Source organism: Myotis nattereri, assembly GCF_964212035.1.
Source record: "Myotis nattereri genome assembly, chromosome: 16".
Taxonomy (NCBI): Eukaryota; Metazoa; Chordata; class Mammalia; order Chiroptera; family Vespertilionidae; genus Myotis; species Myotis nattereri.
Window position 1 is genome coordinate 31,969,577 of NC_138091.1, and position 13,349 is coordinate 31,982,925.

Sequence of the window (13,349 nt, forward strand, 5' to 3'; positions counted from 1 at the left end):
GGGCTGAGGTGTGGCTATCATGATTGGGAGCAGAGAGAAGGATGGTCCTCAGGGTCACAGTCATCGATCTGTCCTAAGCTGCCTTTGCAACCAGCACGGCTCAAATGAAAAGCAATTTAAAACACATGAAAGAATTAAGGCAGGATTTAGGTTTATGAGCTGTGCCAGGCACTTTCACATTTAATCTTTTTAAAAAAAACATATTTTTATTGATTTCAAAGAGGAAAGGAGAGGGAGAGAGATAGAAGCATAAATGCTGAGGGAGAATCATTGATGGCTGCCTGCCTCCTGCACGCCCACACGGGGGATCGAGCCCACAACCCGGACATATGCCCTGACCGAAACTGAACCGTGACCTCCTGGTTCAGAGGTCGATGCTCAATCGCTGAGCCACACCGGCCTGGCTTCACATTTCATCTTGATTACAACTCCAGAGATAGATGTTATCATCTCTCCTTTTCATAGGTGGAAACCAGTTCAGAGAAGTTAAGTAACACGGGCAAAGTCACACAACCAGTACACAGAGGGGCCAAAATTAGGAACCTACTACCTAAGAACCAAAACTGCCAAGTCAGGCTTGCAGGGCTAAGAGCCAAGGAGCCTCGGAAATGCAGCCATGTGTGCCCCAGGCCCAGAGACTGGGCACGGCCTGGCCGACATTCCAGCAGAGGAAATGTGACCCAGACAGCAGTGGGGAAGGAAGGGGAGGAGGGGTGTCTGTTGGCTGTGCCCCAAAGCTGGCTCTGTGACCTTGGGGAAACCACTTCACCCCTCTGAACCCAGCTGCTGGGCACTGGCAGGGCAACAGCTAGCCCTGCCCGGCTTCTGAAGAAGGAAGTGAATCAAACCCGCTGAGCCCGTTAAACGTCCTGAAGGCTGACTCAAAGGCTTCCTGAACTCATCGTTGTCAGTGACCTGGGGATCGGAAAGCAGACATCACACACCTGTCCTCCCCCGGGTCCCAGGGAGCCAGGCCTTTCACTTCCCAGTAAAAGAATCCAGGCCTGGCAGGGGGTGGCAAGCGGCCAACCTTCACTCCAAGCCTGAGTAGACAGCCAAGGCCTGAGTCACTCCCTCCTGGCCCAGAGAGGGAGGCAAGCTGCCCCAGTGTTGTTCTCTTGACCTTGCCCAACGTCATCCCAGACCGTCTCCCGAAAGGCCAGGGAGGGTCCACAAAGGGCATGTGAGAGCCCAGGAGCCAGAGTCCTTGGGTCCCATCCTGATGGGGCCAAATAACATTATGTCACGTGGAGAAATTATTTCACTTCTCTGAACCTCAGCTTCCTCCCTTGCAAAAATAGGGATGATACCCACCTGGCAGGGGTGTTGTGATAGGACTTATAAGGGTGCCTGGAGCATAGTAAGCACCCAATGAGAGAGGTTGGCGTGGCCTCGGCCTCAGGCCTTAGCCCTTTTCCTGCACTACACTCACACCCTGAGCGATCTTATCCAGTCCCGTGGCTTTAAATTCCATCTTCATGCTGGATACTGGCCCCTAAATTCTCTCGCCCTGAGGTCTCCTGGAACACACCCTTCAACTCCACACTTGCCCACCCACCTACTGCCTCCATTTGGATGTCCAATAGCAGCTCCAACATAACAGGTCATCCGCCTTTGTGGCTTCTTCCCGCCGCAGCCTGCTGCTCCTCGCCTTCTCCATCTCTGTTAATGGCAACTCCATGTGGCTCAGGCCAAACACTTGGGAGTCATTCTTAAGTGCTCACATTCTCTTATACCCCACACCAACTGCAGCAAATCCAGTCTTCCCTGTGTTCAAAATGATTCCAGAATCTACGCCTCCGCCCCCCCCCCCCCAGCACCTCCACTGCTACCATCCCTAGTCTGTCTCCCTACCTCCCCCATTGCCTCATGTCATTCCTCTGCCTCAAACCCAATGGGTCCTCATGTTCTCGGATGGGCCTTATTGTGGCCCATGGGTGTGCACATGCCTGCATCACCTCTCCAACTTTGCCATCAAACCATGCACACATGTGTGCACGCGCGTGCACACACACACACACACACACACACACACAGCCTCACTTCCTCCCTCCCCCTCACTAACTCTGGCCACCAACAAGCCTTGCATCTCCCACCCAGGAGCCTCTGCACTTTCTCTTCCCACCGTCTGCTACATCCTTCCCACAGATATCTACATGGCTGCGTCCCTCCCTTCCTTCTGGCCCCCACTCAAGCATCACCTTGTCAGCGAGGCAATACTGCCTACCCCATCTGCCAGTGTTCCCTAACCCTTCACCCTCATGAAACAGCTCCCCGGAGAGATTTCATATTTAACTGTCACTGGCCATCTTCCCCACTTGAATGTAAGCCCCGTGAGGGCAAGGTCACGGCTTTACTCACTGTGGCATCCCCAGTGCCTGACGAGTGCCCGGCCCTGTCAGTGGGCATTTGTTTGGTGGGCAAGAAGGGAGGGAGAGACTCAGGAGCACAACTGGACCATCTTCCCTGCCCTTCCTCCTTGGGCTCATGGCTGTGGTGGTGGAGCCTTTTCACTTCCAAAGCCCTTTCTCCTGTATGTTCTCAGGTCGTCCTCACAACAAACCATTTCATAGGGGCATGCCTGACTGTCCATCCCCCTTCACAGACCAAGCTACTGAAGCCAAGGCAGTCCAGTGACACGGTTAAGGTGCCATGAGCCTTCGTCGCCCGGCCTGAGGGTGGCAGCCAGGCTGATGTCAGGCTGGTCCCTTTTCTAGCCCAGCATCGGCTCCAGGGGGCAGGAGGTCGACTCCCTTCAAGGTTTGACTCGACATTCCACTGCCCCCACATGAGGACCAGGACTCACCTCTGAAAGGTGGGGGGTCACAGGGAGTGGGGCTGGAAGGCCAGAGGTCCCCACTGACAGCACTTCCCTGCCCTTCCCTTTCTCTTCTGAAGGCAGGTGGGACTGCCCCAGGCCAGCTCTGTGCCTACACACCCCTGGCCTCCCTCTCTGAAAACCTGCCAGGGATAGAGACAAGGGACAGATAGGATCTGGTGACCCATCTGTGATTGCTTTGATCACAGCCTGGAGAGGGACTCGCTCTCTCTGGTCCAAGATCTGGGCCCAGCCCAGTGCCACCACGGCAGGCCACTAGATGGTGTCCCAGGGCTCGGGCCACGGCTGCTCCTAAGAAAGGACAAACAGAGAGGCTCCTCTCTCAGAACCCAAGAATCTGCCCCGCCCCCACCCTTGGACTGCCTAAAAGGGAAAGGAACCACCCAACCACCCCAGGGGTCTTAGAATCCAAGATCCGAGAGTGTCAGGATGATGTACTCCCAAGGTGGGAAATACGAGGTACACATGCCACCAGTTCGTTTCCTGCGTCCCTGGCAGACATCACTAATCCATCCCAGTATTGTTGTCCTCAGAACCATGTTTTGTTTTTTTAACAACGCGCTCTGGGCAGGCCACTACCAAGTGATTAGAACTGGCAAGCAAGACACAACCTGCCTGCCAGCCCTTTCACTTCCCGTACAAGAAGGGTAGGCCCGGGCTAACTTTGGCCCATCAGGAATCCAGGCTGCAAACGCCGGCAGGGCCAGAATGAGGTCATGGGACCCCTGGGACGCTTGTGTAACCATGGCTAAGTTCTGGGGAAACCTCAAGTGGGGAACGGCAGTGTTAATGGAGAGGCTGCTGGGCCGGGGCAGCTGCATCCTTGTCCAATTGTCACCTCAGACGTGGTGGGGGCGGGGCGCGGGGAAGTCTGCCCAGCTTCTTGGCTTCTGAGCTGGAGAGGCCCCAGAAGGGGGAGAAATGAAGGGAGAGTGGGCCAGGAGACAGAGGGAGGCTCTCGGGGTCTGCGTGTGCGCGTGCGTGCGTGCGTGCGTGTGTGCGTGTGTGTGTTTGTGGGTTCGCGTGTGAGCTTCCAGCGGGAGGAGCAGGGCGCAGCCCTGACAGAGGCGTCTTGTCCTCCTGCCCCTGCACAGGCTTGTTTTCTTCCCGAGCTATTAATGTCGCTGCAGCTTCAAACGCCGGGTGACCTTTAAATGCCGAGCCTCCTGCTCCTGCCCAAGGCTCGGAAATGGCTTAATGGAAACTCAAACGGCCGCAGCTGCTGAGGCGGCAACAAAGCCCGCCTCCTTCCCTAGGTGCCTGGCGCTCCTGGGCAGCCACACTGTGCCCCTCTCTGGGGTGGGGGTGGGAGTCGGGAAGGGCAGAGAGGACCCTTGGGCATAGCCACTGGGGAAAGGAGGCCTGGGTGGACCTGAGAGGAGGAGGAGGAAGAGCGGGAGAGACAGACTCAGCTCTGCCATGCCCTGCTGTGTGATCGTGGGTGAGCCATCCACCTCTCTGGACCATTCCCCATCATTCAGTCTAATCTAAGGGTGGGGCAGAAAATATAATCTTCCTCCCCTGAAAAAGTATTTTAAAATCTGTAGAATTTTTTTAAAGGGGAGGCAGGAGAGAAGACACTCTCTCTCTTAATTTTTTTCTCTCTCTTACCCCAACTTCTGTGGCCAATGCTGTAGCCAAGGGGTGGGGGGGTGGGGGGTTGTCGGGCAAGGACTAGGGCACGAGGTGTCAAATGAAGGTAACAAGGTCCTTCCCTGAGGCCTCAGTCCCCAGGGACACTTTCATTCATGTCTGCTCCTGAGGCCCAACTACCAGGCGTGGCTGCCATAAGAGGCCCAATCAAGAAGCCAACCCTGCCTGCCAGTTCAAAAGATGCAAGACGAAGCTCCTCGGGCATGAGTACATGGCATTTGTTTGGTTCACCTTGGTAGCTAATGGCAAGAATAGTAATAATGATAACATGGCACCAATGCCTGCTTCCTGACGTGCCAGCCACGAGTCTGAGGGCATTATGCATGTTAACTCTTTGCATCCTCTCTACAGCCTATGAGGTGTGTATTACCACTGCTATTTCCACTTTACAGCTAGAAAAAGGAGGCACAAAGAGGCAAGGCACTTGTGTAAGGTCACACAGCCAAATGGCCAAGCTGACATTTGAGCCGAGAAAGTCGGATTCCAGAGTCTTAATCCATGGGCTTGCCTACCCATCCATATTCCCTGGAGCTGAGCCCAGAGCTGGGCACACAGCAACAGCTCAGTAACTGTGAACCGAGTCCTAACGGGGCATAGAGGCTGGGGGCACGAGGGGGAGTGTGCAGGCAAAGCCTCACCAGGAAGGAAAGAACCCCGCCGTTTCCTTACAGAAACCTTTTCCCCACCCCAACAAAGCTATCAAGTTGCCCTGGCAACCAATTATTTTCCACCTCTACCTGAGATGGTTGGGACTCTTGTCATAACAATCCCTCTCTCCACCAACAAACATTACCCCCTCCGCCAAGACACTCAACCCAGGCGCCTGGGAGGAGATCAAACCTCACCGCCCCACCCGAGGTCTGAGCACGCCCACTGGGCTGGCCTGAATGTGTACGTGGGACTGAGAGCAGTGGCCCACACTGGGAGAAGGGAGCCACTGGCAGCTCAGGGGCATGGCGGTGAAGCTGGGCTGTCCCTGGGAAAGAGGAGGCAGCTGCCCTCCCACCCCCCGGGCCTCTCCTTCAGGCAGTTAGGGTGAGGGCCCCTCCACAGGTGGGCCTGCGTGGTCTGGGGCTGAGCCCCAAAGTCTGGGAAGCCACAGGAGGAGTCTCTGGGTCCCTGGGACAGGTGGTCAGTCAACACCACCACATTTAGTATTTAATTTTGTATCTGAGCATGCTCAGGGAATCCAGGCCAAAGGACCAAGATTAGGATTGGGATGCTCAGGGTGATTGATCAGTGGAGGGTCCTGGGACCAGAAGTCCCAACTCCTGCCCCTTTCCCCCGACACTAACACACACTTCTTTGCTCCCACCCACTGAGCCTAATTCCACTTCGATGGAATTCACATAATATATACAATCGAATACCATACAATGGGAAACAAATATGAGGCGTCTCTATATGTCCCTGAGACTTATCGATAAGGGGAATGATGCAAAGCATAAAACATGAGTATAGTCACTACAGGGAAACCTCGGGGAGGCTACAGGGAAACCTCTGGGAGGTTCCAGACCACTGTAGTCAAGTATCGCAATTAAGCAAGTCATAATCTCTTTGCTGGTGGAGGGTCTTGCTTTCGATCTGTAAACAATGCAACCTCTGCGACGTGCAATAGAGTGACGTACCATAAAACAAGATACGCCTGTGTGCTGCAGGGCACTGTGGTGCGTGTGTGTCTGCATGTACGGAGAGAGCACTCTGAAGAGTCAGAAGAAACGGATCGTACAGTTTCCTTGTGTGTCTTTTAAATTTTGCTTCTTGTTCATTTATTCATTTTAAAATAAAACACGTAAATTACCTATAAAGAATATAAAAGGGACAGCCTGGCCAATGGTTTTCACGTTTTTTGCACATGTGTACTATCTCCAATGGACATGAATTACTTTTTAACAATAATTACAGCAAATATCTATGAGCACTTACTATGTGCCCTATACTTTCCAAGCACTTGGCGCATATAATCTCATCAAAGCCTCACAGTAAAGTAATCCTTATACCCACTTTACAGAAAAGGAAACCAAGGCTCAGAGAGTTTAAATAACTCGTGTAGGGTCAGCACACAGCCAAAATCTGAATCCCAACAGTCTGCCCCATAGTCCATGCTCTTCTTAACCTCCACCTTACACTGTCTAATTAAAAAAACACAACTTATGCCGAAGCCGGTTTGGCTCAGTGGATAGAGCGTTGGCCTGCGGACTGAGGGTTCCCAGGTTCGATTCCGGTCAAGGGCATGTACCTGGGCTGCGGGCACATCCCCAGTGGGGGATGTGCAGGAGGCGGCTGATCGATGTTTCTCTCCCATCGATGTTTCTAACTCTCTATCTCTCTCCCTTCCTCTCTGTAAAAAATCAATAAAATATATTTTAAAAAAAAAACAAAAAAAACCCACACACACAACTTATGATGATGGGGGGAAAAAATCTTAAGAAAAAAGTGAACCATACAGCCTCCAGGGCTTTAAAACTTTTTTTAATCCTTAGAATCCCAACCCAATCCTTCCTGCCTCCACTTCTCTCAGAGGCCGTCTCCAGTCCAGCCTCCGTGGAACCAGCACGGCTCCTCCCCTGGTGGGCCCCCTCATCTCGGTGCACCCCATCCCTTATGGTCGGGACCCGCCACTTCCTGGTGGCTTTACCAGGGAGAACAAGGCCAAATGGGCAAGATGATGCCCGGGCCACAGCCCCAGATGGAGGGCCCCCTGGGACAGAGCAGGGTCGGGTCTGGCCAGGGAGCTCCTCGTGGAGGAGGTGGTTTTACTGGGGCTGAGTCTGGGGTAAGAGGCCACAGAGCACAGCAGTTAAGGTGGGGCCAAGCTCAGCCTACACCCTTATCTCCAGCCCATGGTGGAGGGTGAGTGGACTTCTGTGAGTTTCCTCATCTGTAGAACGGAATGCCTACACCTCCTCGGATGGGCTCCTGAGGGGAAGTCATGGCACACACAGGCTCATACCTGGATGCAAGCCCTCAGGCCACATGGTTCTCAGGGCTGAGTGTAGAGGAGTCAGGCCTGGGATTAGGATCTTCACTCCGGACCTGAAGGGGGAGCATGTGCAGCACAAAGGCCCCCCGTCAGGGGCCTCCAGGACCTCAGGCTGGGGGCTCGGGGGCTCCTGAGTGGAGCAGGGACCCTCCACTCCTGCCTGACTCTGCCCCCAGAGAAACTTCCTAGGGAAAGGGAAGTGACTGGGATCCCACACGGGCCCTGGGTTGCCCAGGCCTCCCTCTCCTGCTGGAGATCGGCTGGAGGATGGGGGTGTCATAGGCGAGAGGCCCCTGGACCCGGCACAGGAGCCTGGCCACAGGCAGAGTCGCCTTTTCAGGAGAGCTGCCTGCAGCCGCTGAGGAATGCAAGCCCAGGGCTGGGGGCAGAGGGGTGGCTGGCCCTGAGCTTCAAAAGTGCAGGCGGCAGCTGTGGCTGGGAGGGCCCTGGCCCGCCTCGGGTGGACATCATCAGAAATCCCACCCCAGGGAGAAGGGCCCAGCCCAGACAGCAGATGAGATTGTTTGGAGCCACTTACCAGGCCAGCTTCTCCCTCCACCCACAGGCTGCTCCCTCCTCCTCGCCTCCGCCCCTTCTCCGCACGTGTAGCAGCAAAGGTCCCTTTCACAGCGGCACCGGAGGTGCCCAGAGGCCAGCTGCCAGGCTTCCTCTCCCCCCGGAGCCCTCCCTCGTCCCCATGGCCTCACCTCTACATACCTATGCGCCCACACATGCCCTCTGGAGAGGCCATGGTTAGGAAGAAACCTCATGTTCTCACTTCCTCTGGTGCGTGTTGCCAAAGGTCAGAGAACTCAGCCACCGAGCTGGGATCTGAACGCTGATCTCGAAACTCCTGGGCCAGTGTTCTCTCCCTGCGTGGGCGCACACACTAGCACACTCCAAGCCAGCTCATGTGTCTGCGTGTGCCCCCGGTACCGCTCACTCAAACACATTCACACACTCACAGGACACAGACACCTGCTCTAGATTTCTCCCGAACGCTCCCATCCAGCCCACCTCTCTCCCCACCCAACTCTGAAGCTGTGCTTTTAAAATTACAGCCAGTCTCCTAAACCCTCACTAATGTGCACTAACAGCACCCTCACCCTTCCCACAGCACCCCCTGCAAGCCACTCCCTTCTCTCTGCTGCCGGCAGGGCCAGAACGGTCTTCACAGCGTCTGGTACAGCGACAATGAGGTCGGGGCAACCTGACTTGCAGCAAAACTGGCTGGAGCTGGGAAGTGGGACACCTTAGCCAAGGCACCGGCTTCCTGCTTGCCTGCAGGACCAGGTCCTGGGAGGGAATGAAGGTAGGGCCTCAGGCCAGCTGGGGCTGGTAGGCCTACCCCTAAAACCTGACAGTCAGTGGGAGGAGGCAGGAGCTCCTTGGGGTCCCGTAACCTGCCTCTTTACCTCCAGAGGGCCTCAGTCTCCACCTCCAGAAAATGGGGAGAAATAGTCCCTACTCGGTCTGACCTTTCCCATCACTGAAACCTCCCAGAGATGCAAGGACATGGGTGGGGATGGGAGGATGGGTCAGGGTAGGAGAAAGACACCACTGTCCCAGACACAGACCATGGGGACGCCTCGGCAGGGGGAGGTGGCTGCACCCCAGCCCCCCAGGCCAGGAAGGCTACAGAACCAGACCCCTTTCCTGAAATGAAGTCCTCGGCAGAAGCCCATTCTATAAAGACACGAAGCAGAAGCCTGCCCTCCCCGCTTCCTCCAGCAATTATGTGTAATCAGAGAGCCTGCCATTTACTGAGTGCTGGGCAGTGTTCCTGGGCGTGATGTCAGTTCATCCTCAGGATAACCCAGGGCTGCAGATTATCACCTTCTATCTTTATCGGAGCCATTTTACAGGGAGGGACACTGAGTGATGTGAGGCCTAGAGGCTGTCCAGGACTGCGCCACATCCAAAGTGACACAGCAGTGACTTGCAAGTGTTTGAAAACCTGGATTGAACCCCACATGCTCTCATCTCGCAAAACTGTTTGTCCTCCCCCGCCCCCCCGCCTGTTTCCCCACTGCTCTTTGCACGATAGCCTTGTAGCTCACAGAGAGGTGAGACGTCATCCACTCCCTTGAGGTGTCTGCTAACACATATTCTCCATCTCACTATTCAATCAGAATCTCTGGGGGTGTGGCCTAGGTATACGCATGCTAACAAGCTCCTCAGGTTACTCTGATGCCCAGGAAAGTGTGAGGACCATGCCCAGGCGATGCAGTTCAGAGCCCGGATTCTGATTATTGCTCCATCACAAACCAGCCAACGTTTGCAAGTCATTTTACCTCCTGGACCTGCAGGTTCCCATCTGAATGGGCAGGGAGGACGATACAATCTCAAAGACCCCTCCCACCCCTGCCATCCCCTGGTCTGACCTGAGTCCCCAGATGGTCCATAGGTGTATGAACTGAGTTTCATGGACTATTCAGTCCCCATAGCTGCCAGTATACACCGAAGGCTCACAATAAAGAGAGTTCCTAACTGATTTAGGGAGACCAGCAAAAATACCTTGTCTCGGGCCCTAAACAAATGCCGTTTGGATTATCCATGACACCCCCTCCCCCACCCCACCCCACTAACCCGGGGCCCCATGAATACCTATTTTCTTCATTCCAGACTGAGCCGGCCAGATTCTGTAAACATTGGATCCCACACCTGAGCTTAGTCAACAGTCACCAAACAAAGACACTGCCAAGTCGCCCTACAAGCCCACACTCGCCCAGCGCTGTCTGTCACAGGGGAGCAGCAGCCTGGGATGTGGGGACCCTGTCCCTTCCTTCCGTCACAGAATGGGCACGAGGAGCAGGTCAGACAGAGGGTGTAGCCCAAATGGCTCCGGCCTACAAATGGGTCACAAAGTTATCCAGACTGAAGGGGTAGGAGGTGAGGGCATGGGAAGCGTTCGGCAGCAGTTGGGATCTTCCAAAGGCAGCTAGACATCCCTCATTTCCTTGGCCCCTTGATAGCACCATTAAAACACAAGTTCAGCGAGTGCTCAAGCGTTGCTTGCTAGTGGCAAACATATGACTCACTCATCCCTCAAGGTCTATGAATCCTTGAGCGTGGAATGTGGGGGTTATCGGACCCACAGTCCATGGACAGGGGGTGAATCCTGATTCGTGCTACCTTTGTGAATGGCGAACCTGTGCGCGCTTGGGCGTGCACAAACTAACCAAAGGGGAAGGACGGACAGTGGGAAACATCTGTGAACTGTGCCCAGGGTCTGCTCACCCTAGTCATGTAAGAATCCTGAAATAGATCGTTCTCTCACTGTCAGTGTACTGCAGGGGTGGGCAAACTTTTTGACTCGAGGGCCACAATGGGTTCTTAAACTGGACCTGAGGGCCGGAACAAAAGCATGGATGGAGTGTTTGTGTGAACTAATATAAATTCAAAGTAAACATCATTACATAAAAGGGTACGGTCTTTTTTTTCAATAGTTTTATTCATTTCAAACGGGCCGGATCCAGCCCACGGGCCATAGCTTGCCCACGGCTGGTGTACTGACTGCCCCAAATGATGGCGTTGCACAGTGTACAGTGCTGGGGAAGTGTCCACAGGCCCTTTCCATTCCGCCAGGCTCAAGGCTGGGCCTGTGCCCCAGAGCAGGGGACTCACCCTGGTATTATGCGGGGCACTTTGCCTCCAGGGAACCCTCACAGCAGAACTTCGAGGTAGGAAGTGCTGCTTTGCAATGAGGAAATTGAGGCACAGAGGAATTAACTCGCCTGAGGCCTGACAGCCAGGAAGTGGTGAAGTCAGGATTCTACCCCAGAGCCCACACTCCCAACCACTCACCGCACCGTCACCCCACTTAACAGTGGTGAGCCTCTGCATGGGGCAAAGAGAGAAACTGAGGCTCCAGAAGAGCTGGGGACACAGAGTCAGCCTGGCAATGGTCCCGCCTCCAGGCAGCTGGGAACAGGGAGATGGAAAAAAAAGTGGGTGCACCCGGCTCAGAGCCGGGCAGGCCAGTCCAGCCACATGCCTCCTCAGCACCACAGCCGTCCCAGGCCCAGACGGGACCGCTCCGGGCCCCCACTCCCGCCCCAGCAGGGCCTCCCGGTCCTAGTCTGGGCTCTGGTCAAGTTGTGTTTCCATCTCAACCACAACCGCAGCGGCCTGAGTGAGTCAAGGCCTGGCAGGAGGAAGTGGCCTCACTTGAAAATCATTAACATGCAGGGCCGAGCTTGGGGCCTTTGTTCTTGAGCAAGGACTGTAGCATTTCACTTTCAGGAAGGAGCCGGGAGGGTGGGGCAGGTTCAGAATTGCACAACCAGAGGCACAGGCTCAGACACACACGCAGGTCCCACGTGGAACTCGGCTTCAACAACCCTGAGGGGAAGCACCAGCAAACCCACTGCCCTCCCACCCGGTGGGTCCACAGAGAGAGAGCGGGCAGGCCACCCTGCTCCACCGCTTTTCAAAGCAGAGAGGCGTCCCCAGGAGGCACGGGGCTCTGTGGTCAGTGCTCTTCCAAGTCAGGGAAGCCAAGCAACGGGAGGGAGCAGAAAGGCCGCGGAGGGAGAGCGGGAACTCAGGCCCCGGTACCACAACCGTGATGGGAACCATAGGTCCCAGAGATGAAAAAAGCCCCCCACATCCGGCTGGGAGGGGCAACCCCCGCTCTGAGAAGACTGCCTTCCTGCACTCCACCCCCCACCCTCTCAAAAGATGGCTCCCCTCTTCCAATCATGCAGGTGCTGCGTATCCCCGCAGTCTCCCAGATGCAAGGCAAGAGCAGGGAACAGCCCCCACAGGCACCCCCTGTGGCCTGGAAACACTGTGTCCAAGGCAATGTTTTTTAGGGAAAAATCTGTTTTTAAAAATACAATACAAACGATAAGAATTAAACAGGCTTTGAGCAAGCCCACAGGCCCTTGGAACTGGGACTGCCCCTAGATCCCAGGGACTGGGTCCTGCTCCCCTCCCCACTTCTCGGGTCAGAGGCCGAGGGTTCACGCTGCCCGCCTCCTGCACCTCATTAGAGCTTAACCTCCAGTCCCTTGAGGAAACTGGAAGAAATGGGACTCTTGTCCTTTGTCCATTACAAAGTAAACAGCTCTCTGGAGGACTGCCCTCTTTTGGGGGGGTCTTCTCACACTCTCAGACCCTTCCTGCCCACCTTCCCCAAGCTCCACGGTCAGTGGCGGCCTGTTCGGGGGAGCTGCCCTTCCCATCTGTGTTGTGGGACCTCTGCCTGGCAGGGGCCAGGCCACCCACAGGTCCCACTCACCCCCCTCAAAGCCTCTCTGTTTGTAAAGGGCTTTCGGGGACAGGAAGCAATAAACAGAGTCAGGTGGCCAAGACGCAGGGGCTGATTATGCAGTTTATGGATTTTCCAGGCCTCTTTGTACTCTCCCACCAGCTGCCCGGGGCTCTGCAGAGAAGTGCTGGCGAAAGACAAGCTTGAACGGTGGCCTTTCGACAGGACTAAGCTGCGTCTTTCTGAGCACATGTGAGGGGCCTGCATGCCTTGCTACTTCCACAAGCACCTTCTCATAGCCTCAAAGAGAAAAAGAGAAACCCCTGAACCAGAGCTCAGCCTGCTTTAATAGCTACCTCCTCCTCCCCCCCTGCTCTCTCTCTCTCTCTCTCTCTCTCTCTTGTCTCTCCCCAGCGCCTGCTCACCTCTCCACTCAGCTCTAAATTACTTCCGAGGAGGCTGACTCCCAGAGGGCAGGGCGGGCGTGCCTGGCCAGGTTGCCAGCTAGCTCAGGCCAGGTGGGTGGCCCACCTTTACAAAGAAGCTCACAGCTCAGCTTAGTTCAGCTGCTCTGGGAGTGGAGCACAACTTGGGAAAAGTTGAGACTGGTAGAGAAGGAGGTTCTGGGCTGCATTGCCCCCACCCCCCCACCCCCCCAC